The following is a 24,056-nucleotide window of genomic DNA, read 5'->3' as shown; positions in this document are numbered from 1 at the left end:
AAACTTACAGTTCATTTTCTACACATGCCACATGACTTATATGCCACACATCCCTTAATATATCAACTTCTACTCAACATAAAGCCAGAGTTATTGTTATAAATATTTGAGAACAATCTCTTGATGAGTTGATCTAAAGGTGTCATTGATACAGCATTTTCGGTGAAGACTACTTTTTTACATCCCCCTTCCTTCGGCCAAGCAGAATTTGTTAGTCTTCTTGCAGGCCAACTTGATTGTATCTACTGGGTGGATCATAAACCTAAACAGTTGTAAAAGTAGGTTTAGATGGTTCCTGCGAAATCCATACTCAAAGCACCTGCTTCAGTTAACATCCCTCAGTGTGGGAGGGCTTGACAATTTATTAAATTTGCCATCAATAGTCTGCCATTTTCGGAGGGTGCCTATTCATCAAGTCTTGTATAATAGGTACATCTCCTCCAATCGCTCACCTAGTTCATGAACTGGTGTAGAAAGTCTCCTGCCTCACGAAGGGTATTGCGAGTGATGTGGAGCAAGCTCAAAAGTTACGCAATATCAGATCAGAGAGTGCAGTAAACAAGAACGCCCTTTTTTAAGGTTGGGTGTTTGGCGCATTCTGATGTAATGAAGTCCCACGCCTGTCAGTTAGATGCTCCAGCGAGTAAACACGTTGGCTCAACAACATATTAGTGATGTCACCCATTCCTGGACATCCATAGCTCTGGTGACTGCAGAATGCTATGAAACAAGATGGTAAACCATATTATTCAAGGAATGACAGGATTAGTGATGTCACAAACAGGTTATAGTTGAAGTACCACCAATTTTCCCATCTCATTTCCTATAAAAGAGAGAATCTTTCAAGATCCTCGACTATCCATCTTCTCAACAGCTAGCACTGGCTCTTCTGGTTGCGGTTAGATTGGGCCTAACTGTGGGGCAGCGGCCTCAGGCTGTCAGAGGCATCGCCAGCTGTCAACCAGATGGGTGGTAAGGAATCATTAAAACCTTTATTCACAAACTGAGGACATACCGCAAGAGCTTAATAGGGAGCATAGTACCTATAAGAGATTTGTAGCTCACCTGAACAGTGTGTCACTTTAATGTTTTCATATGAGACTATATTGTTACCATGAAACTGGGTTATTACGTTTCTTAACCAACTAAAGTTAAAAAGAGAGTAAAGTTATATTTACTCCCAGTTGGTTGATTTCCAGAAAAAAAAGTTGCTCATTCAGAACCTCGGGTAGAGTCTTACCTTAATGCATTGAATGCCCGATAATTAGATCATCGTACATTTAACATTAGTTTTTCAAGTTTAGAGTAATCTGGTTGATCACATTTCTACATCGCAGTAATAATACTCCAATCTGAGATGTGGTAAAGTAGAGGAGATATGATTCCCACCCAGTCTTCGTCAGTTAGGTTTGGAAAATAGTAAATCCGAGGTAACATTACGCATGCAATTACAGTATTGGAATTGTTGTGAGATAATTCTCAAGGAGTTATCAACAAATTTTAAATGAGTGGCTAAGTGCCCACTGACGAATACATTTACAGTATTGGAATTCTCATGATATCATTCTCAAGGAGTTATTAACACACTTTAAATGAGTGGCTAAGTGCTCACTGACGCATATTACGGGGACTTTGAAGTTTTGTCCGTGCTTGACCTCCGTCGCTTCCCGTACTTTCTTTGGATGGTGATGTTCTCGGCGTCATAATATCGAAGAGGACGATGATCCAGAGAGACCACCTTGTACCTTGCAGTGCAGTCAATTTAAATTTTACTTGGAGAAAACGTGGTGTGAGGTCTGTATTTAACCGGTGTTGTGCATTTTACATAAAACTGCAACTGATGATGTCTGGTAATCGCAAGCAGGCGTCAGGACAGGGCAGGTCTCTCGAGCCGGCACCCTATTCCAATCCCCAACCAGGTGTGGGCACCCTACGCCAATAGCTTATGGAGCACGGCTAGGGTTCCTTTAGGTCATGATCGAATGGGATGTTCTGACTAATAAAGTCATAGCTGCTACTTAATTCCTTCAAGACAGTGGCCCCCGCTGATCATTTAGAGGGCCAATGGTACCCCTCTACTATTAAACTTCACTTTCATGCACTACACCACCACCACCTTTAATTTTGGTCCTGATGAAACGCCAGGGATCCTTTGGACTGACATAGGCATGAAACATTCGAGCTGATTAGTTACGTGGGTACATTACGCCTGTGTTGGTAACTCCGAACGTATGGGTTGTTTTACTCTACCAAGGGTACCTTTTCATTAAAAGTCCTTTAGGTATACCCTTAGGTAGTTTTAACCTCACTACACGCACAATAGCATTTTATATCAAGGACTCTACCCACACACCCACATGCACATAACGGCAGTTGTCTAAAAGATCTCAACCAAAGTGACCCTTTGGGGGACCCGTAGGGCATTGCACTGCCGGCCCTACGAGGAGCAACCGTTCAATGATGAAGCATGACATCCTTCGGGTGTGTGAGGGCAACAAGAGACAAGAATTGTCTTTTCTTAGCACTTCCCCTCACTCCTCTCACTGAGTCCGCGACCTAGCACCTCTTCCTTGTTCTCTACATCGCTCATTTTGGAACAGTGCCCACCATTGTGTTGACTTTATGGTAATCGCCGCTACCATTGTAATTGTTAGTTAACAACACAATTACTGGAAGATGTAACCCAGGCTTCAGATTCTGGACATATTTTACCACCACCACACCTTCTGAATTTCAGCTTTCTTTGTCTGAAGAACTTTAATGTGTCGTTCTTGTACACCCTACACAGAAAATACAGAATTATGGATGGATAGCTGTCAATAACGGTGTTGTTTGCCACTGTGGTGTTCCAAATGATGCTGGACATACCACAGGTGGTAAGACCAGGCCTTCCAAGATGTCACCTGGGCACCCTGGGGTGGAAGCCATCGATAATATGGCCTCACCTCACTTAGTCCCCGTCCCATTGCTGTACTCTAAAAATATGGTGTACCCTGCGTTCTGTCTCCAACCCCGGGCCACCACCTTGCCAGCCCCACCATCACCAATATTTTCTGTTTTAAAAGCCCTTGTATTCTTGCCGCTCTCCCACATCACTCTGGGTAACTCCCTCACACTTTTTATTCTAGTTTGAAAAAAATACCCGTTGTACTGATACAGTCTCTCATCATCCTCTGGGTTTTTCCTCCCACTTCCTGCCTAAATTTACTCCCGCCTCCTTTGTATTAGATGCCGGCAGCAAGCACCCTCCTGATATCAGCACTGTGGGAGACCATCATTAGCACTGCTTACATATCCCTATCAGCGCGCATGCGCAGGGAACAGGCATACATGCCAACATTTTCACACTAGGAGGGTGGAGATTTTGAAAAAATAAGTCTGCGGAATGTTATTTTCCCCATAGGCTTATATTGAAGCAAATGTAGTTTTAGGCAGGAGACATCTAAAAAAGCCCCTTTTTACTTCAAAAATTGGAACCCTCTGGCCTGTTGGCAAGTACGCGGGAATGAGGGGAGATGGTCGGTGATGGTACAAAAGCACCACCCACATTCACCAGCCTTTTTCAAGTCTTGGGACACTCAGTGAAGGTGGTGGATACCCATGAGACAGTGCACAGGCTTCAGGGCCCAGCATGTCAGTGCTCTGACTTCAGAACAGTGAATAACTAGATTTTGAAACCGGTGTTTGTGATAAGGGCTGCCTAAGTATAATCTTGTTAGTTTCACCCACCTCAATAGAACTCTGTTGTGACCTGGGGGGGGCATAGAATGTTCTGATTTCAGATACAAGAGTAACAGAACACAATATGCCCCTTTTATACACTTCAAAAGATTCAAAGGCGAATCAGCAGCCCATGTATTTTAAATTCACACCATAATAGCAGGTTACATAAAGCACAAGGCAATTTAGTTGCAATTGCAGCTTTCCAAGACACTATCATTACTGGATATTTAAAGGCTCAACCTGGGGCACATGTCCTTGGCATCCTTGGTCTTCTATGCACACTGCTTGGTGGGGAGAATGGCCAAAAGAGGTCCCCCTGAGGGCTATAGAACTGAAATCCACTTTTGTACTTTTGAGTGTTTGAAGAACTTTTTAAAGCAGAACAAACTCTGCTTGTATATTTGTATATTTTTTCTCTTTTTGTTAAAGTATGGAATTAATCGTCTTTCATTGTAATGGGCATGGATCACGAGTGCTGATATTTGAGTGGGTTTTTATAAATGTTTCTGAATGTTTAATAGTTACACTTTATCCATACTGCAAGCAATAGTCTTTTTTTAAAGGCTGCTTGTCAAGATAATGCCTACAGTTATTTGCATTTTAGACCAACTATTAGGGCTATCATGCATATTTAAAACAGACTCCAGATTCTAGATAGGCCTCCCATTCTAAGACACGCCCTTTCGTAGCACCGTTTTTCAACATCATATGAATTTAGGAGCCCACGTGCACACATTTGTACTCTGGCTCTGAGTAATCAGCACAGAGAATATTTCATCTATTGTTAGGTCGAGCGTAGAGCTGCGCATGCGTAGCATGCGCTGTCTAGCTCAGGACCTATAGCTTTTACTTTCGGGGGAATCTGAGACAGCGTTCGGCCACGAGCCTCTGCTGTCTCAGATTTCTCCTCGTGAGCGCGCCTTTGCTGCTGGCTGCTTGCGCACTGTTTCGCTTGCTTTCGCGTGCATACAGACAAACAGACAAACGGGCAGACAGACACTCGCCTACACACCAACTCCCCCCCCACCCCCCCACCAACCAGTCATCGTGCTATTTTAACACACACACACACGCATACATACACACGCATACACACACGTGCGCACACACACACACACACGCGCGCACACATCCCCCTCACACCCCACTCACCAGGTTCTTCTTGCATGTCCCTCGGCAGCCAGCGGGTCATTCCGGTTAACAGGCGGGGGCCGCGGGGCTCTCCACGAGCACGGGAGCCCCGCTAGCTAACACGGAAATCCTCCGGCGGGCACAGGAGCGCCTGCTTCCTGTTTTTGTCCGGCCCCGCCCCCGTCCCAACAAAGGTTGCCTGGCTTCCTGTTGAAGCCGGGCTGCGGCGGTGAGTTTGCTTGTTTAAAATTATATTTGCATGCGGTCGTGCTTCACCCGCGATGTTTCCCTGCACCAGAACAAACATCAAACTGCACCAGTATTTACCAGAGGCTTTTTAAAAATTATATTTGCATGCGGTCGTGCTTCACCCGTGATGTTTCCCTATCACAACGTACACTGGCGTGTTCCAAAAAACACAATTATCGGCTTGTCCAAGATCTGCAGGAACTTGTGAGAGGCAAGCAGCGGGTGGCTGGACTATGGAGCTGAGTGTTGTAACTTTATTTTAAAATGGTGGCTCTGCGGCCGTCGCTGCTTCTGCCCTCCCACACAAATACAGTGTTGCCCGTCGCTGCTCCTGCCCCCCACAAATACATCCACTGAAAACATCAAGGTGTACCCGGATTTAAAAAAGGCATACTTTATATCCCGTCAGCTTTTTCCTTTTGTTCACTCTCCGTTCTACTTTTGTAAAGTATTTTAAATTAAATGTGCATGCATGTGCGGCCGTGGTACTTCAATGTTATTAGCAGCACACACTTCACAGAACACAGTGTTGTAGATGTGCTTGCATCTTTTAAGAATATAACCTGTGGTCTGCTATCATTAAAAAGAAACTTGCATCCTGTCTATCAACCTTTGCAGACTCTGGTTTTCATTCTTCTACTTCGGTCACCACCCAGAGCCTAAAACGAAGGAAAAATGCAGAGCGAAATACACACGCGCAAAATCAAGTCCTCACATACAATGCAGCTCTACACGACTTAAATAAACAGTTTTTTTGCAAATACCATGTCTGCCTTCTGGCAATACACAAAGAAGGGAAGTTCAACCCCCGCCGAGACATGGTTCCAACTAAAGTCTTCGTTATTGTTTTAATAACTGCATATTCATTAATGATTTTCTAAAATCTGCATTTGGCTTCCTGAAGAACAGGTGGGACAAGGTGTGACACAAAGGCATTCTTCTCCATCCTCTCCTGAAAGTTAAACACCCAAAACTAACTAGCTAGGTTTTATGCAGGCCTACGGCAGACAGCTCACTGGGTTGATGTGCTGGCTGTAGAGATCTGTATGTCAGTGTAGATCACGTATAGGTCAACTCGGCAAATTTGTGCACTTGCAACAGGTGTGTGCGCTTGTGTGTAATCTACAGGTTACAAAACCAATAATAGCTCAGTGAGTTTGCCCACCTGCTGCACTTTGTGTGTTTGTGATAGTATTTATAGCTCATTTAGTTTGGCGCACCTTCTAAAAACATAACATTTGTTTCTTTCTGTACATGTGCTATTGGCGCTTTTTCACTTTTATTTTATCAGATGTATTAATGCTTATTAATAGCTCCATCAACAAATGCTAAATTGACTGCCTTATCAGAATTCGAACATGTAGGCAAAAGGTCATCCACTGATCCCTTCAAGTCATGGAATTCATTCAGAAGTGAGCGAACCGTTAATGTTAATCTTATAGCGCCCGATATGGTGCACCAACACTGTGGCGTTTATATCACCTTTTTGGTAGGTCTCCCAAACTACTACCACCCTCACCACTGCCATCCTTTCATTCAAAAGGGCTCTCTATTGCCCTAAAAGATACGCATTTTAAACAACTATTTTCAAATCATTACTCTTTTGTTTTCATTGAACTTTGTTTATTCTTGAGTAGCTTCCCCTTATATGAAACAATGCATCTATGTATCCAGTATACTTGTCTATAGCCATGTATTGACCTGTCGGCCTATTTCATGGAAATCAATATGTGAATGTTGAGAAGGATGCAGCTGTGAGAGCTCACTGGGAAGATTCATATTAGCATAACATTCATTTGTCTACAGATTGATTGCTGTGCAGTGGGAATATGAAAACGTAGTGTTCGTTGCAGTACATGGTATGCTTTTAATGGAGCGACTGATGAACAGAGTCAACCCTGCTTCGAAGACTGGTTGTGTGTCGTTTACTTCCTCTTCTTGTGTATCCCCCTCCACTGAAGGCTGGCCTCTTTACGTGCGTCTTTCCAGTGCTTACTTTTCAGGCAGTCTTTTTTTTGGGTTAAGTACTCCATGAGTGCATATACCTTCCTCGCCTCTCCTTCAAGTACTTCTCTTCGCCTCTCCACTGTGATCCAAGTTGCTCTTATGTGTGTGCTTCTCTCTCAACCAGGGCCGTCTTAACAGCATTATAGCCCCCCAGGCAAAGTAGGGCACTGGGCCCTGCCTAAACAACCACACACACAGGAATGAAAATGTTTAATGTAAAATGAGTGCATGGTGCCCTTATGCTCACCAGCCCCCCCGGCCAACTGCCTAGGGTGCCCATGCGTTAAGATGGCACTGTCTCCACCCCTTCGGTGTTGTGCTTGTCCTTGTGTGTCTTTTCTATCCCCTACATTGCTTTCTTACCGGTTTGCTTCTCCCCATTTCACGTTGTGCTCTCTCTTTTGTCCATGTGCGTGTTCACCCACAATCAATGTTGCTCCCTCCCTCTATCTATCTATCGCCCTCCCTCCCTCTATCTATCTATCGCCCTCCCTATATCTATCTATCGCCGTCCCTCTATCTATCGCCCTCCCTCTATCTATCTATCGCCCTCACCCTACCACTCTACCGCCCTCACTCACTCTACCGCCCTCACTCACTCTACCACTCTACCGCCCTCACTCTACCGCCCTCACTCACTCTACCGCCCTCACTCACTCTACCGCCCTCACTCACTCTACCACTCTACCGCCCTCACTCTACCGCCCTCACTCACTCTACCACCCTCACTCACTCTACCGCCCTCACTCACTCTACCGCCCTCACTCACTCTACCGCACTCACTCTACCGCCCTCACTCACTCTACCGCCCTCACTCACTCTACCGCCCTGACTCGCTCTACCGCCCTCACTCGCTCTACCACTCTACCGCCCTCACCCTACCACTCTACCGCCCTCACTCACTCTACGGCCCTCACTCACTCTACCACTCTACCGCCCTCACTCTACCGCCCTCACTCACTCTACCACCCTCACTCACTCTACCGCCCTCACTCACTCTACCGCCCTCACTCACTCTACCGCCCTCACTCACTCTACCGCCCTGACTCGCTCTACCGCCCTCACTCGCTCTACCACTCTACCGCCCTCACTCACTCTACCACCCTCACTCACTCTACTGCCCTCACTCACTCTACCGCCCTCACTCACTCTACTGCCCTCACTCACTCTACCACCCTCACTGACTCTACCACTCTACCGCCCTCACTCTAACACCCTCACTCACTCTACCGCCCTCACTCACTCTACCGCCCTCACTCACTCTACCGCTCTCACTCACTCTACCACCCTCCCTCACTCTATCTATCGCCCTCCCTCCCTCTATCTATCGCCCTCCCTCACTCTATCTATCTATCGCCCTCCCTCTATCGCCCTCCCTCCATCTATCTATCGCCCTCACTCTATCGCCCTCCCTCCCTCTATCTATTAGCCTCCTTCTCTTCCACCCACCTCCTTCTCTAACTCCCTGTTTTCTTCTCTTCTTCTGTGCTGATCTGTTGCTCTCTTTCACCCAGCCTCCTCCTTTAACTCCCTGTTAACTTCTGCTGATCTGCTGCTCTCTTTCACCTCACCTCCTTCTTTAACTCCCTGTTCTCTTCTGCTGTGCTGATCTCTTCCTCTCTTCCACCCACCTCCTTCTCTAACTTCCTGTTCTCTTCTCTTCTCTTCTCCCGTGCTGATCTGCTGCTCTCTTCCACCCTGCTTCCTTTCTAACTCCCTGTTCTCTTCTCCTGTGCTGATCTGCTGCTCTCTTCCAACCCGCCTCCTTCTTTCACTCAGTTTTCTTCCCCTGCGCTAATCTGCTGCTCTCTTCCACCCGCCTCCTTCTTTAACTCCATGTTCTCTTCTGCTGTGCTGTTATGCTGCTCTCTTCCACCCACCTTCTTCTCTAACTCCCTGTTCACTTCTCTTCTCCAGAGCTGATCTGCTGCTCTCTTCAACCTGCCTCCTTCTCTACCACTATGTTCTCTTCTCCCGTGCTGTTCTGCTGCTCTCTTCAAGCCCACCTCCTTCTTTAACTCCCTGTTCTCTTCTCCTGTTCTAATCTGCTGCTCTCTTCCACCAACCTCCTTCTTTAACTCCCTGTTCTCTTCTGCTGTGCTGATATGCTGCTCTCTTCCATCCACCTCCTTCTCTAACTCCCTGTTCTCTTTTTTTCTCCCTCTGCTGATCTGCTGCTCTCTTCCACCCCGCATCCTTCTTTAACTCCCTGTTCTCTTCTGCTGATCTGCTGCTCTCTTGCACCTCGGCTCCTTCTCTAACTCCCTGTTCTCTTCTGCTGCGCTGATCAGCGCCTCTCTTCCACCCACCTCCTTCTCCAACTCCCTGTTCTCTTCTCTTCTCCCGTGCTGATCTGCTGCTCTCTTCCACTCTACCTCCTTCTCTAACTCCCTGTTCTCTTCTCTTCTCCTGTGCTGATCTGCTTCTCTCTTCCACTCCCTGTTTTCTTCTCCTGTGCTAATCTGCTGTTCTCTTCCACCCGCCTCTTTCTCTAACTCCCTGTTCTCTTCTCCTGTGCCGATCTGCTGTTCTCTTCCACCCGCCTCCTTTTTAACTCCCTGTTCTCTTCTCCTGTGCTAATCTGCTGCTCTCTTCCACCCTACCTCCTTCTTTAACTCCCTGTTCTCTTCTCCTGTGCTGATCTGCTGCTCTCTTCCACCCGCCTCCTTCTTTAACTCTATGTTCTCTTCTGCTGTGCTGTTATGCTGCTCTCTTCCACCCACCTCCTTCTCCAACTCCCTGTTCTCTTATCTTCTCCTGAGCTGATCTGCTGCTCTTTTCCACCCGCCTTCTTCTCTAGCTCCCTGTTCTCTTCTCTTCTCCTGTGCTAATCTGCTGCTCTCTTCCACCGCCTCCTTCTTTAACTCCCTTTTCTCTTCTCCTGTGCTGATCTGCTGTTCTCTTTCACCCGCCTCCTTCTCTAACTCCCTGATTTCTTCTCCTGTCCTAATATGCTGTTCTCTTCCACCCACCTCCTTCTTTAACTCTGTTCTTTTCTCCTGTGCTGACCTGCTGTTCTCTTCCACCCACCTCCTTCTTTAACTCCCTGTTCTCTTCTCCTGTGCTGATCTCCTGCTCTCTTCCACCCCGCCTCCTTCTTTAACTCCCTGTTCTCTCTCCTGTGCTGATCTGCTGCTCTCTTCTACCCCACCACCTTCTTTAACTCCCTGTTCTCTTCTCTTCTCCTGTGCTGATCTGCTGCTCTCTTCCACCCGCCTCCTTCTCTAACTCCCTGTTCTCTTCTCTTCTCCTGTGCTGATCTGCTGCTCTCTTCCACCGCCTCCTTCTTTAACTCCCTGTTTTCTTCTCCTGTACTAATCTTCTGTTCTCTTCCACCCGCCTCTTTCTCTAACTCCCTGTTCTCTTCTCCTGTGCCGATCTGCTGTTCCCTTCCACCCCACCTCCTTCTTTAATTCCCTGTTCTCTTCTCCTGTGCTGATCTGCTGCTCTCTTCCACCCCACCTCCTTCTTTAACTCCCTGTTCTCTTCTCCTGTGCTGATCTGCTGCTCTCTTCCACCCGCCTCCTTCTTTAACTCCCTGTTCTGTTCTCCTGTGCCGATCTGCTGTTCTCTTCCACCGCCTCCTTCTTTAACTCCCTGTTCTCTTCTTCTGTGCTGTTATGCTGCTCTCTTCCACCCACCTCCTTCTCCAACTCCCTGTTCTCTTCTCTTCTCCCGAGCTGATCTGCTGCTCTCATACACCCACCTCCTTCTCCAACTCCCTGTTCTCTTCTCTTCTCCCGAGCTGATCTGCTGCTCTCTTCCACCGCCTCCTTCTCTAACTCCCTGTTCTCTTTTGCTGTGCTGCTCTGCTGCTCTCTTCCACGCCGCCTCCTTCTTTAACTCCCTGTTCTCTTCTCCTGTGCTAATCTGCTGCTCTCTTCCACCCGCCTCCTTCTTTAACTCCCTGTTCTCTTTTGCTGTGCTGATCTGCTGCTCTCACCCACCCCACCTCCTTCTTTAACTCCCTGGTCTCTTCTCTTCTCCTGTGCTGAACTGCTATTCTCTTCCACCCGCTTCCTTCCTTAACTCCCTGTTCTCTTCGCTTGTGCTGATCTGCTGTTGTCTTCCTCCCGCCTCATTCTCTAACTCCCTGTTCTCTTCTACTGTGATGATCTTTCTGCTATCTTCCATCCACCTCTTTCTCTAACTTACTGTTCTCTTCTCCTCTGCTGATCTGCTGCTCTCTTCCACCCCACCTCCTTCTTTAACTCCCTGTTCTCTTCTCCTGCGCTAATCTGCTGTTCTCTTCCATCCGCCTCTTTCTCTAACTCCCTGTTCTCTTCTCCTGCGCCGATCTGCTGTTCTCTTCCACCGCCTCCTTCTTTAACTCCCTGTTCTCTTCTCCTGTGCTGATCTGCTGCTCTCTTCCATCCCGCCTTCTTCTTTAACTCCATGTTCTTTTCTCGTGTGCTGATCTGCTGCTCTCTTGCACCCGCCTCCTTCTTTAACTCCCTGTTCTCTTCTCCCATGCTGATCTGCTGCTCTCTTCCACGCCGCTCCCTTCTCCATCTCCCTGTTCTCTTCCCCCGTGTTGATCCGCTGTTCCCTTCCACCGCCTCCTTCTCTAACTCCCTGTTCTCTTCTCCTGTGCTGATCTGCTCCTCTCTTCCACATACATCCTTCTGTAACCGCACACACACATACATACAACCACACACACAACCACACACATACAACCACACACATACAACCACACACACACAACCACACACACAACCACACACACAACCACACACACACAACCACACACACACAACCACAAACACAACCACACACACAACCACACCCAACCACACACACAGCCACAACCACACACAGACAACCACACATACAACCTCACACACACACAACCATACACACACACACAACCACACACACACAACCACACACATCTATCTATCGCCCTCACTCTATCTATCACCCTCACTCTATCTATCGCCCTCACTCTATCTATCGCCCTCATGCTATCTCTCGCCCTCACTCTATCTATCGCCCTCACTCTATCTATCTATCGCCCTCACTCTATCTATCTATCGCCCTCACTCTATCTATGGCACCACCACAGCATCACTCAGGGGCACAACAGCATCACTCAGGGGCACCATAACATCACTATGCGCTACCACAGCATCACTGAACGCCACAACATCACTCGTCGCCACCACATCACTCAGCGCCACCACAGTATCAATCTGTGCAACCATTCAACAACAACTGGTTCAAATATGTTCTCTCAATGTTTCAAGCTTTATTACAAATGTCACAAAAAGATGTTAATATTTCACTTCTGTTCTTGGATTTTCTTCACAATAAAATACACTGAACATAATCTTCACAAAAGTTATTGACAAAAGTTTAAGCTATTGCCATTATAAATTACAATAACTTTTATTTAAGTATTAATTATTAAAAAAATTAAAAGCCATTGTTATTTGTAATATCAATACATCTAAGTCACGTAAATACAAAACATGTTGCATTACAAATGCTATAGGTGTCACATTTGCAAAAGATAAAAGTATTGGCATTGTAAATGACAAAGCTATTATTTTGTTTAAGTGAGGCTGAACGTTTGCTCACAGTACCATAAGACTCAAGCTGCTTCTCACTCTTTAGACCAAACAAGGCTGGGTTTTTGCCTCCTCTGCAAAGGAGACAGGGTCTGGCAGTTTCTGCAGGACTCCTCCTACTTTGGCCGAACTCAGACCAATTTGCATCCTGTCTGTAATGGCACAGTGAGCAAAAACGATGGTTTGAAATATGACCCACAACAGTGGTGTAAATATAGCCCCCTCAGCCCCCGTGGTGCAGCCCCCCCGTGGTGCAGCCCCCTCCCCCGAGCTCCAGGGGCCCACCTACGGGACTGTGCACGGGTGGCTGGTCCCTGGCCTGAGAGCTCCTGACTGGGTCCAGAGTGTGGGGGGTGGCTCTTTGTACTTTGCAGGGGTCCCCCTCAAGCTTCCCTACACCACTGGCCAACAACCTGAGGTTGAGTTTCGTTCAAGCATTCCACCCATCACTTTTTTAGGTTTCGCCTCGCCGAAAGCTGCGCAGCAGACTTTCGCGCAAGGCGAAAACGTTTGTTTACCAGTATGGACAAAAGTCCCGCCTCTCTGTTCCATTGGCTAGCTCCATAAATGGAGGCTAGCCATTGGAAGAGAGAGGCGTCCGTCTTTCAGCGAGGCGATTGGTGGGCGTTCCCGGCGATTTTTTCTCATCCTGCCCCTTTGACAACGTCATTGCGGTGGTGGGCGGTTCCTATTTTTTTTTTGGGACGCCATGTTTTTATCATTTGCCGCCGGAAGATGTCCAGGTGAGTGCGTCCTTGTTTCTTTCTCAACCCTCTTTTCACTCTCTTTGCCTGTTTCCCTCTCCCACCTACCCTTCTCCTCCGCTACCACATTGCTGTGATTGTGTGTATATATTATTACATTAAAGAGATAATATTATGGTCTCAATATTTTGTGCAAGCTGTTGAAATATAGACTTCAGGCACACGTGATTTTTAACTCCAGTCACCGACACTAAATATTATCCTGTCAGGAAGACAAATAGTTTAATTTACAAAATATGGGGCTAGAAAAATGTGGCACGAACACATACGTGCTAGCATGGTAACCATGATACGCAATGTCAGGTTTGGACGGATCTCTTCCGATTTGTTTCACAAACTGTATTTTTTCCATAGTGATGTCTGAAGCTGCCCCGTGCTTCCTACAACAGTCTTATCTCAGCATATAACAGGCGCTAGCGGTATAGCGCCACACACACCGTTCCAGTAATGTTAGCACTAACCTTTGGTTCTACTTGAACCCTTTAATAATGAACCAGAAAATATGTTTAAACGCAGTCAGATAGGGCAACATGTAAACGATAATTGCACCAAGGCAACTGTGCAAACCCTACATTTGCAGACATCGAGTGGTGGAAAATTTAAGTTCACTGGTGCAAAGTGTGTGCAATCTGTCCATATAAAAGGTGTTATATTGATCTCCCCAGAGTTAAGTTACTATAGAGAGATCACTTCAAGTCATTTTCAAAAGAATCTTACCGTGTACTCAATAGTAAAAAGATCCAGCATATGTAGGCAGCGGACATAACCTGTAATGGCCTGTCACCAGCTCGCTAGGAGTACTACAGATGTGATTAGTTCCAGAAAGATGCTCTAAAGCCTGCAGTCCTTCCCCTGTTTCTATAACACGAGGTCTCTCAGAGGGACGGACTTTGGCCGAGCTGACAGTGGAGCACTTTCCTTCGGTTATCAGCTGCTCTTGACTCGCCTGCCCACCGGCACCGCTGTCTGCATTTCCCTACCAATGTTTCACAGAGACCCTGAAATACGTACATCGGATGCCAATCAGGGGCTTCGAGTCCCTACACTATATATCTGGCTGTCGATCGAGGGCAGATAGTGAGATCGTTGTGCACTCACTGACAGTCAGGGACTGAGAGCCTGAACACTGTACACTGATTGCCAGACAAGACTGTGACCGGCCCCGCACAATGGCTGTCATTCATTGGCTAACAGACCTCGCTGCAATCCAGAGACTGACGCGGTGACACAGCATTATGAACACTAAACCAAGTTAGATCCCGCCACGTGTAGTAGCAAAAGAAAGTCAGGCTCTCAACCCCCATTGGCTCCAGGTCGGTTGGCTTACCTCCAACAGCCCCTACTCTGTTGGGTCATTGGAGGAAGTTTTACACCATCTGAATACATTTTAATCTTGTCAGCGAAAGCTTGCAGTCCACCAACTCAAAATTGGGTTGGCAGACATTTGGTTTTGTGGACAGGGTATTGGGTCGCCGTTGCAATGGAGTACTTGTCAGCCGCAGAGGTCCTTCTAATGCAACCCAGTGCTGACCCTTCTACTTACGGCAACAGTCCATCCTGAACCTTTCGTCTCGTCCATTCACCCTATAGCCCATTTTTTTTTTCCAATTTGGTAATTTGTGCTCAGCAAATCTCCCTGATTAAGCTACGTCCCTGAGTGTAAATCTGAACTATATATTTGTACTGAGCTGGCTTATATGATGTCTTCAGTAAAACAAGACAAATATTCAGAATACATTAAGCTATCGCACAAAAGGTCAATACTGGAAACGGTTCTAAATTTCCTGTAAAACAGATCTTCTTACATATGTGGGTATACAGTGTGAGATTAACTAGCATACTGCATATTCTGCTGTGACAGGAGCTAGCGTATACTAAGCACATCTACTTATGGCTGATTTATTTTAACATATATCCATGTAGTTGAGATACTTGATGAGTTGGTATTTAGGGGGTCCTAGCATATCAGGTTAGTTGGTGTGTAGATTATATTCATGTTGGTAGCCTATGTATGTGCAGTGTGTGGGGAGGCTCTGTGGGTGTGGGGGGGGCTCTGTGTGGGTGTGTGGGGGGCTCTGTGTGGGTGTGTGGGGGGCTCTGTGTGGGTGTGTGGGGGGGCTCTGTGTGTGGGGGGGCTCTCTGTGGGTATGTGTGTGTGGCATTTGTGAGAGATTAAGCTATTGGCATTGTAAATGACAATGCCCTTTATTTATCTGTTTTCAAAACCAACACATAAATAAAAATTTTGTCATTTACAATGCCAATAGCTCTAACTTTTGCAAAGGCGAAACCGTTGCATTGTAAATGCTTGTTATTTTTCTCCCTGAAGCACCACAAGTGTGACAAGCATGCCGAGCTATGTGGCTGCGACTGTGGTCAGGCCGCTCCTCAGTGATGAAGCCTCAGCGGTGCTGAAACGTGTCGGAGGTTACTTTTGTCCCCTAGCAGCTTATGCAGGACTGTTTCTACTGGGGCACGACTAGTCTTGCTTGCATATGATTAGGGGTTACCTAAAGTGGCAGAGTGAGCAAGAAAAGATGTAGTGTGCTGAGGCTAGCCAGATGAAAATGTCTGGGGTTTCTTGTATTCCTGCGCGAAAGGGCCATGACCTAGCAGTTCCACCGGTACTGTCCCGCTGCGGGTCCTGAATATCCAGTCGTTAATAATATAGCTTAATATTGTAGCCAAAATATTGAAGTAAAGAATGTCAGCAGGTAATGATGTGTAGATTTTCTATTCCTTTTTTTTTTGTTTAAGAAATTTTTATTAGGCATTGAAAAATAATACAAAAGACATGTCATGAAAAGTTAGAAAAAAGTACATATGAATATAATATTAAATGACATTAGTCCAGAGGAATTTTATAAGGAAAAGGGGAAGAAAGATAGAGAGAGAGAAAAGATGGAAAGAGAAAGAAAGAAGAGACGAAAGAGAAGGAAAGAATAGAGAGGAGAAAGGAGAGAAAAAGAGGGTAACCAGAGGAATCATGTGGGAGTAATAGTACAAGGTAAGGGAGAGGGATTAGAGGAAAGATATAAAGTGAAGTTAAGCCATAACAGATCGGATTTAATTTTGAGAGGTACAGAGGTGGAGGAAGCAATAGAAATTCTGTGTTCATCACAAATGTAGTTCCACCAAGTGTGGACAGATAATTTAGAATTATCCTTCCAACACGATAAAATAACTTTAAATGCAAGAGCAATAAATAGATCTAATAATTTAGCAGAAGAGGATGTAACAGTATTAATATCATCAGATAAAGAACCTAAAAATATGTGTAAAAAAGATAATGGGGAAGAGAAAGATAACATTTTCATGCAAATATTCCAAACATTAGTCCAAAAAGATAAAACAGGGGAGGGGAACATTCGTATAATTGATGAATTAGTTTGCCTGGAACTTTGGAACAAGACCAGCATAAAGGAGAAGAGGTAGGAGAAAATGTATGAATACTAACCGGGGTAATAACAACTCTATGATAGATAAAGAGTAAGGATTGTGTAATGCGTGCAGCAATGGAAACTTTAAAAATCTTCGACCATAATCGATCCCACATTGCAATATCGAGGGAGACATCAAGATCAATCTCCCAAGCAGTCTCTATATTGGATTTGGAGCGAGCAGAGGTATTAGATCATAAAAGTGAGTATACCAGAGCAGCTTTAGGAAGTTGAGTAGAAAATAAAGGATAAAGAGGAGAGACAGGTGTGAAGGAAGAGAAAGACTCAGAAGTAAAAAATAGGGAAGACAAGTGAGATTGAATGGCAGATGTGATAATAGAATATTCAGAGAGAAATGTTGAAGGTAAATGAAACATGGTTTGCAATACTGGAAAGGAAATAAGAGAGGAGTCAAGAAAAAATTGATGTACAAACAGTATATCCTTTTCCTTCCAGTGTTTAAAATAGAACGATTTTCCTTTGTATCTAAGAAATTTGTTAAACCAAACCACAGAGGATAAAAAACATTGAAGGGGGGAAAGGGCAGAGGAAAAAACAGTTTGTAATAAGGATTGGGAATATTTCAAAATGGGATATTTGGATAGAAAGGTACAATTTGACATAAAGGTGATATGTTGAAAGGAGAAATCTTTCAAAAGGGAGCGTTCCAGGAGAACCCACTTAGGGACAGGAGTATCAAGGAAGTCATAAGCCAAGGAAAAGGATTGTTTGATCAAAAAGGCAGAGTGGTATGATTTAAAGTCAGGGAATCGAACACCACCTTCATTTTTAGGCCGGATCAACTTATGCAAACCAATACGAGGATGTTTATTATTCCACAGGAATTTTATACATAGAGAATTAATACGAGTAAAATAGGATTTGGGAATTTTGAAAGGGAGCATAGAAACTGTGTACAGAACATGTGGGGTGATCATCATTTTGATGGTGTCCAATCTACCCCACCAGGATAGGAATAAGGGGGACCAAATTTGAAGAAGAGATTGAATTTTGTTAGTCAGTGAATCAAAGGTTAATTTAAGGGTATCCTTTAGAGAGGAAGAAAACCAGATACCAAGGTATTTAATTTTGGATGGGCACCATTCAAAATCAGTGTTATTAAACATGTATTGAAAACATACTGAGTTAAGGGGGAGGACTTCCGTTTTGGATAGATTGAGCTTATAACCTGATATGGAGGAATACAACTGAACTTCATTTAAAAAAGGTGGAAGGGATGATTCTGGATTAGACATGTAAATGAGGACATCATCAGCATAAGCAGACAATTTAGTATCAACAGATGAAAACTTTATACCAGTAATAGCAGGGTTGGAGCGAATACGTTCTAGAAAAGGCTCAAGACATAAAATAAATAACAAAGGGGAAAGGGGGCAACCTTGTCTCGTGCCTCTGGTCAATGAAAAGAATCTGGAAAATTGGTTGTTAACAAAAATACTGGCACGGGGGGAGGAGTAAAGGAGCTTAACCAAGGATATCAAAGTTGGACCAAAACCAAACCATTTGAGGGTACGGAACATAAATTGCCAATTAATACGATCGAAGGCTTTCTCAGCATCTAGGGAAAGGGCTGCCGAGGGGGCTTTGACATTCTTACTATGAGCAATGACATTAGAAAAAAGGCGAGCATTATCAGCAGAAAGTCTGCCCTTAACAAAACCCACCTGGTCTGTTTTGATTAAGCGAGGGATAATGGAATCAAGACGAGAGGCAAGGATTTTAGCAAAAATCTTACAATCATAATTAATCAAGGATATGGGGCGGTAGTTTTTGCATTGTGAGTGATCCTTGTCAGGTTTGAGGATAATGACAATGAGAGCATCCAGAAAGGACCCAGAGGCCTTAGCATCAGAAATAAAAGAATTAAATAACTGAAGGAGTTTAGGGGCAAAAAAGGAATGGAAGGAGGAATAAAACTCGACAGGCAGACCATCGGGGCCAGGGGCTTTTGATTTTTTGAGAGAGTGGATGGCTGTAGTAATTTCCTGGAGAGTAACATCCCGTTCCAAGTGAGTAAAGTCCACCGGGAGGGAAGGAGGGGAAGGGAGGCCTTCAAAAAATGTTGTTAAGTTTGCATCAGAGGGGTGGGTATCATCGGAGTATAGGGCTTGATAATAGTCGTGAAAGACTTCAGCAATGTCTTCATCAGATGTAACCAATTTATTAAGAGAATCATTAAAGATCGGGCCAACAGCTTTACGTTCTGACTTTATTTTCAAATAATTGGCCAACATTTTCCCTGCTTTATTCTGGCCACCATGGAATTTAGATTTTATTTTGAGGAGGGTGTGACAAGCTTCATTAGTGATAATTTTGTTAAGGTCTGTTTTGGCGAGAATCAACTCCTGAAGGGCAGAGGAGGATTTAGAAGTAAAATATATGTGTTCAAGGTTTTTAATCTGTTTAAGCTGATCTTCATACTTTCGTCTATTAAGCTTCTTTTTTGTAGAAACATATGAAATAGTAAAGGCACGGAAAGAAGCCTTGAAAGCATCCCAGGTAATGGGAACTGAGGTATCCGAGGGCTTATTAAAGGAGAAGTATTCAGTGAAAAACTCTGTACTTTTTTTCATGAAAGTGGCATCAGATAAAAGAAAAGAATTAAATTTCCAGCGACTAAATTTAGAGGAGGTAAGGGAAAGATCTAGGGTTGTGTAAACAGGAGCATGGTCGGAGATAAAAATAGAGCCAATAACAGATTTTTGAATGGAGGGCAGAAGAGACTTACTAATCATAATATAATCAATTCTCGAGCGTGTATGATGAACATTAGAAAAAAAAGTATATTCCAATAAATCAGGGTTACACATTTTCCAGGAATCATATAAAGGACGCGAGGCAATGGCAGATTGAAAACTCTTATGGGATTTGTCAGGCTGAAATTTACTAGAGGACAATCGGTCAGAAAAAGGGTCTAACCATTGGTTAAAATCGCCAGCCACGATAAAATCAGGGCAATCTATGGATGCAATAAGAACTTTGATATCTTTCCAAAATTTTGGGTCAGGGCGAACTGGGCCATATATGTTCAGCAAAACCAATGTCTTGTTATGTATAACAACCTTAGCCATTACCCAACGTCCTTCATCATCATTTTGAGAGGAAATAATCTGAACATTTAAAGCTTTGTGAAACAATATAGCAACCCCTCCCTTTTTATGAACAGCAGGTGAAAACACAGTCTGACCCACCCAATGTCTCTTAAGCTTAAGGGATTCAACATCCGAGCAGTGTGTTTCTTGAAGGAAAACAACCTGTGAATGAAATTTGGATAAGTGAGACAATACCTTCTGACGCTTGACAGGGTGACCAAGACCTTGCACATTCCAAGAGAAAAAATTACACATGTTGGAAGAAGGGGAGGATGGGCGACAAATGGAGGCGACACATGGCAAGGAGATCACTACAAAAGGGAAGACAAAAAATACTAGTTAAACAGTGGATTCTTAAGACGCTCACAATAACAGGACCAAAGAGAATCAAAAAACGAGGAAACAATAATTGTAAGAATAGAGGTAAAAGTAGAGACCACGTAGGAAAAAAATAGCAAAGAGAAAGAAAGAAGAGAGAAAAAGAAGAAAGATAGGTAAGGACAGAAAGAAAAAGAGTGAACAGATCAAGGCACCAAGGCTTGATCGGAGAAGAAGAGAGCAACCAAAACATATGAGGCGAGGGTACACCAAAGAGAGAACTCGACCCATGAGCAGTCAAGAGACGGACAATAGTAGAAGGAAAAACACAAGGATGTGAGGATAGTATCTCAAGAGATAGAAAAGGAAGGCAAATTAACAGAGGTCAGATAGAATTGGATAGTGACAATAAAAAGGGAGAACAAAGAAATACATAGAAGCATTAGCTAGCAGTGTCCATAGTAGAAGGAGTGACACTCAGAAGATATTCGTGAAGTTTCTGCGGATCATCAAAGGATCTGGTACGGCCATTGTGTGTGATCTTGCAGAAGCAGGGATGCAGGATTCCATATTGAATGTTCAGCTGTCGCATCATGGGACGGAGATTCAGGAATTCCTGGCGCCGAGCATTCGTAGCCGATGAAAGATCCTGCGAAATAAAAATGTTATGACCAGACCACTGGAGACGACGTTTGGACCTAGCAGCCTTCAAGACAGCCATTAACTCTGTGAATTCCAAGAACAGCATGATGATTCCACGTGGTTTGGAGGAATTGGAATTGATACGGCCAAGACGATGCGCTCTTTGGATGTTGAGAGGATGAGACGTTGGTTGGAGTTCCAAAAGTTCCTGAAGAAATTTCCGAATAAAGGATACCATGTCTACACCCTCCAAATTTTCCGGAACACCATAAACGCGTAGATTATTACGTCGATTACGGTTTTCCAAATCCTCGGTGTGCAGTTTGAGCTTATGGATCTCTTGTTCCAATAGCGGAATCTTAGTTGAGATGTCTTGGATATCACTCACACGCTGTTCCAAGTGCAAAACTTTATTTTCCATAACCACCCATCGCTCCTCAATCTGTTGAAGTTTAGCATTAGTAGCAGACATAAAAGGTTGAAGACCACGCACCTCTTCTAGGATGGAGTCCAGTACAAGATTAGACGAAGAGTTAATGGGTGAGGGCAGGTCATTCTTAGGCCTTTTAGGCTTGGTTCCGGTCTGCAACATTTTTGGTGAGGTAGAGACATTCGCCATGGTAAAGAACACCAAAAGTACATAGGGTGTAGGTGCGTACCACCGTGAGAAGCAAAGTCCAGCGCAGTCGTGGAGTTTGAACTGGCTTAGAGATGCACGATGATAATAGGGGCACACAACGTGTGGCAAATATAAGGCGAGAAAAAGGAACCGCCAAGAAAACGCACTTCTCTTCAGTGCTAATTCAAAAAAGCCATACAACACCAAAGGAGAGGCAGCAACCAAGACCAGTACATGGACAAAATGGTACAGCAGATTATATTAGAAGGTGTTGGTTTGAAGAAAAAATATATAATGAAGACCGGAACACAGTAGGACTTGTAGTGGTAAGCGTAAACGCAGTAATATCAAAATGCAGGTGGCAGATGATCATGGGAGACCAGGGGAGCGAGCACCACAAAAAGACGGTGAAGCAACCACCTCAAAGGCCTCAGTTAGAAGCAGAATACTTCGCATTCAGGAGATTCAAAATGGCGGCCGTTTTTCCTCAGAGGAGCAGGTTAATAGTAGAATTCGATAGGTATAGTGAACAAAATAAAAATAAACTCTGAGAGAGCAGCACACGCCATATTTTTAAGTCCAAAACGAGCTAACGCTGGAATGGAGAAAGAGGGACTGAAGAAACGGCAGAGAGAGACATTCACGCGATCGGGAAACAAAATGGCGGCCGTCCGTGATGAGAAGAGAGAGAAAAGTTACCACTGTAAATAGTCGGTGAAATGCCGCTCGTAGAGACCGCACAAGTACTCCATTGCAGACTGTCCACCTTCCGACACTGCTGTAGTCCAGAAAAGCCGTCCGAAAAACGGCAGGAAGGATCCTCACGGCATCCGCGGATCAGTCCGTAGCGGAGCTCACGGGAAAGACGTCCTCTACAGATGGCGCGCAAGCCACGCCCCAGATTTTCTATTCCTAACTCCACATCTATGTACCTTGACAATATATATATATATATATATATATATATATATATATATATATATATGTACATAGATGTGGAGTTAAGAATATTAAATCTGTTCTTTCCTTTATGCACCTACAATTTAACATCTTGGTCCTCCATATTCTTGCCACAGTATTAAGGCGTCACAATATTCCCTACACAATATTCCAGTCTACAACCAGCTGTGCCGAATGGGCCCGGAACCAAGATATATGTGCTTAGAGCACTTCTCTTGTTCTCCTTCTTAATATATTTGATTTATAAACTATTGTACAAATATTGAGAGGATTCTCCCATTAAATTTGCCACATACAAACTCCCAATGCCATATTGATCTCCAGACTACCAGAATTTATGTCCTACAATCATATTTTGCAAGTAAAGTTCTAGTTTCTTCCCCTTTGGACTTGCCCAACTCTGAAACTCACTTCAAGAAACCCCATGCAATGTGAGGAACTGACATCCCTCTTGGGGGCTTCCTTGAAGAACTCTGCTTTAGCCACAATTAAAAAAAAACTGGCTCTAGGCCATAGATATATTTCTTTTGGTGTTTAGTTATGATTGTTTGCAAAAGTTGTTTTCAGATTTACTTTTGCCATCAAGAAAGTAACAGGAGGCTATCTCTCTTAAAACACTTTACTTATCAAGGATGTAGAAAGTGAGCCACCTATAATGATCGACTGCATCAAGATCTAGGCCATTGATCGTTTAGGATATTCCAAATCTCGGATACAGAATCTGAAGATGAGCTCTTGGCACCTCTTTGGTACCAGCTTAGTCCATGATAGTAGCTCAGTGGCCTTTAAAGATCTACCAGATTAGAGGCACAGAAGGCTAGTGGTGTTACAGAATTCCAGAACCTGGATCCTGAAGGGCCAGGGCGCCCATGCCAGCGGTGTGTATCATTGTCAATAATGATTCTGAGACTTTCATTCACAGGTCATAGGGAACACATGGCAGACTGCAAGAGAATGCTACGTTTCCACCACAGAGATAGCATCAGTGAGCACACTGACTGTAAACAACATAGATGTTTTTAACAGAAGCTGAAAAATGACCAGATCCAGACTCATACTAATCTTAATTAAGACTGATACGCCACATTTGCTGTTGTTTAGTTGTCGCTACCATTGAGCCCTGTCTGGGGTGGGACTTTGTACACCAGAAGTCAGAACTGAGGAGGAGGAACATGCCCCTGATAATGTGCTAAAAGAGCTCTTAGCTCCCCGCAGCGCGGGACGCCCGTTTTACTGTGGCTTTGTTGTCGCTACCATCGAGCCCCGTCTGGGGTGAGACTTTGTACCCCAGAAGTCACAACTGAGGAGAAGGGGCACTCTGAGCCCCCTCTGGTGTTGGACGTCTTGGAGACGCACCCGGGCACATGCTCGGGCCAAGAACAGGCACCCGTCTGCCCCGTCCGCGGTCGATCGAACCTGGGCAGGGCCCCCCTCTTGGCTCAGACTTCTTGTTTGCATAGGACTAAGGTAAGAAGTCACCTCCACAGCCTAATTTCAAAGACAAAGATGTTCTCTCC

This window comes from Lissotriton helveticus, chromosome 12 (genome assembly GCF_964261635.1).
Source record: "Lissotriton helveticus chromosome 12, aLisHel1.1, whole genome shotgun sequence".
Taxonomy (NCBI): domain Eukaryota; kingdom Metazoa; phylum Chordata; class Amphibia; order Caudata; family Salamandridae; genus Lissotriton; species Lissotriton helveticus.
The sequence above is the reverse complement of the archived record's forward strand: the minus strand, read 5'-3'. Positions refer to the sequence as shown.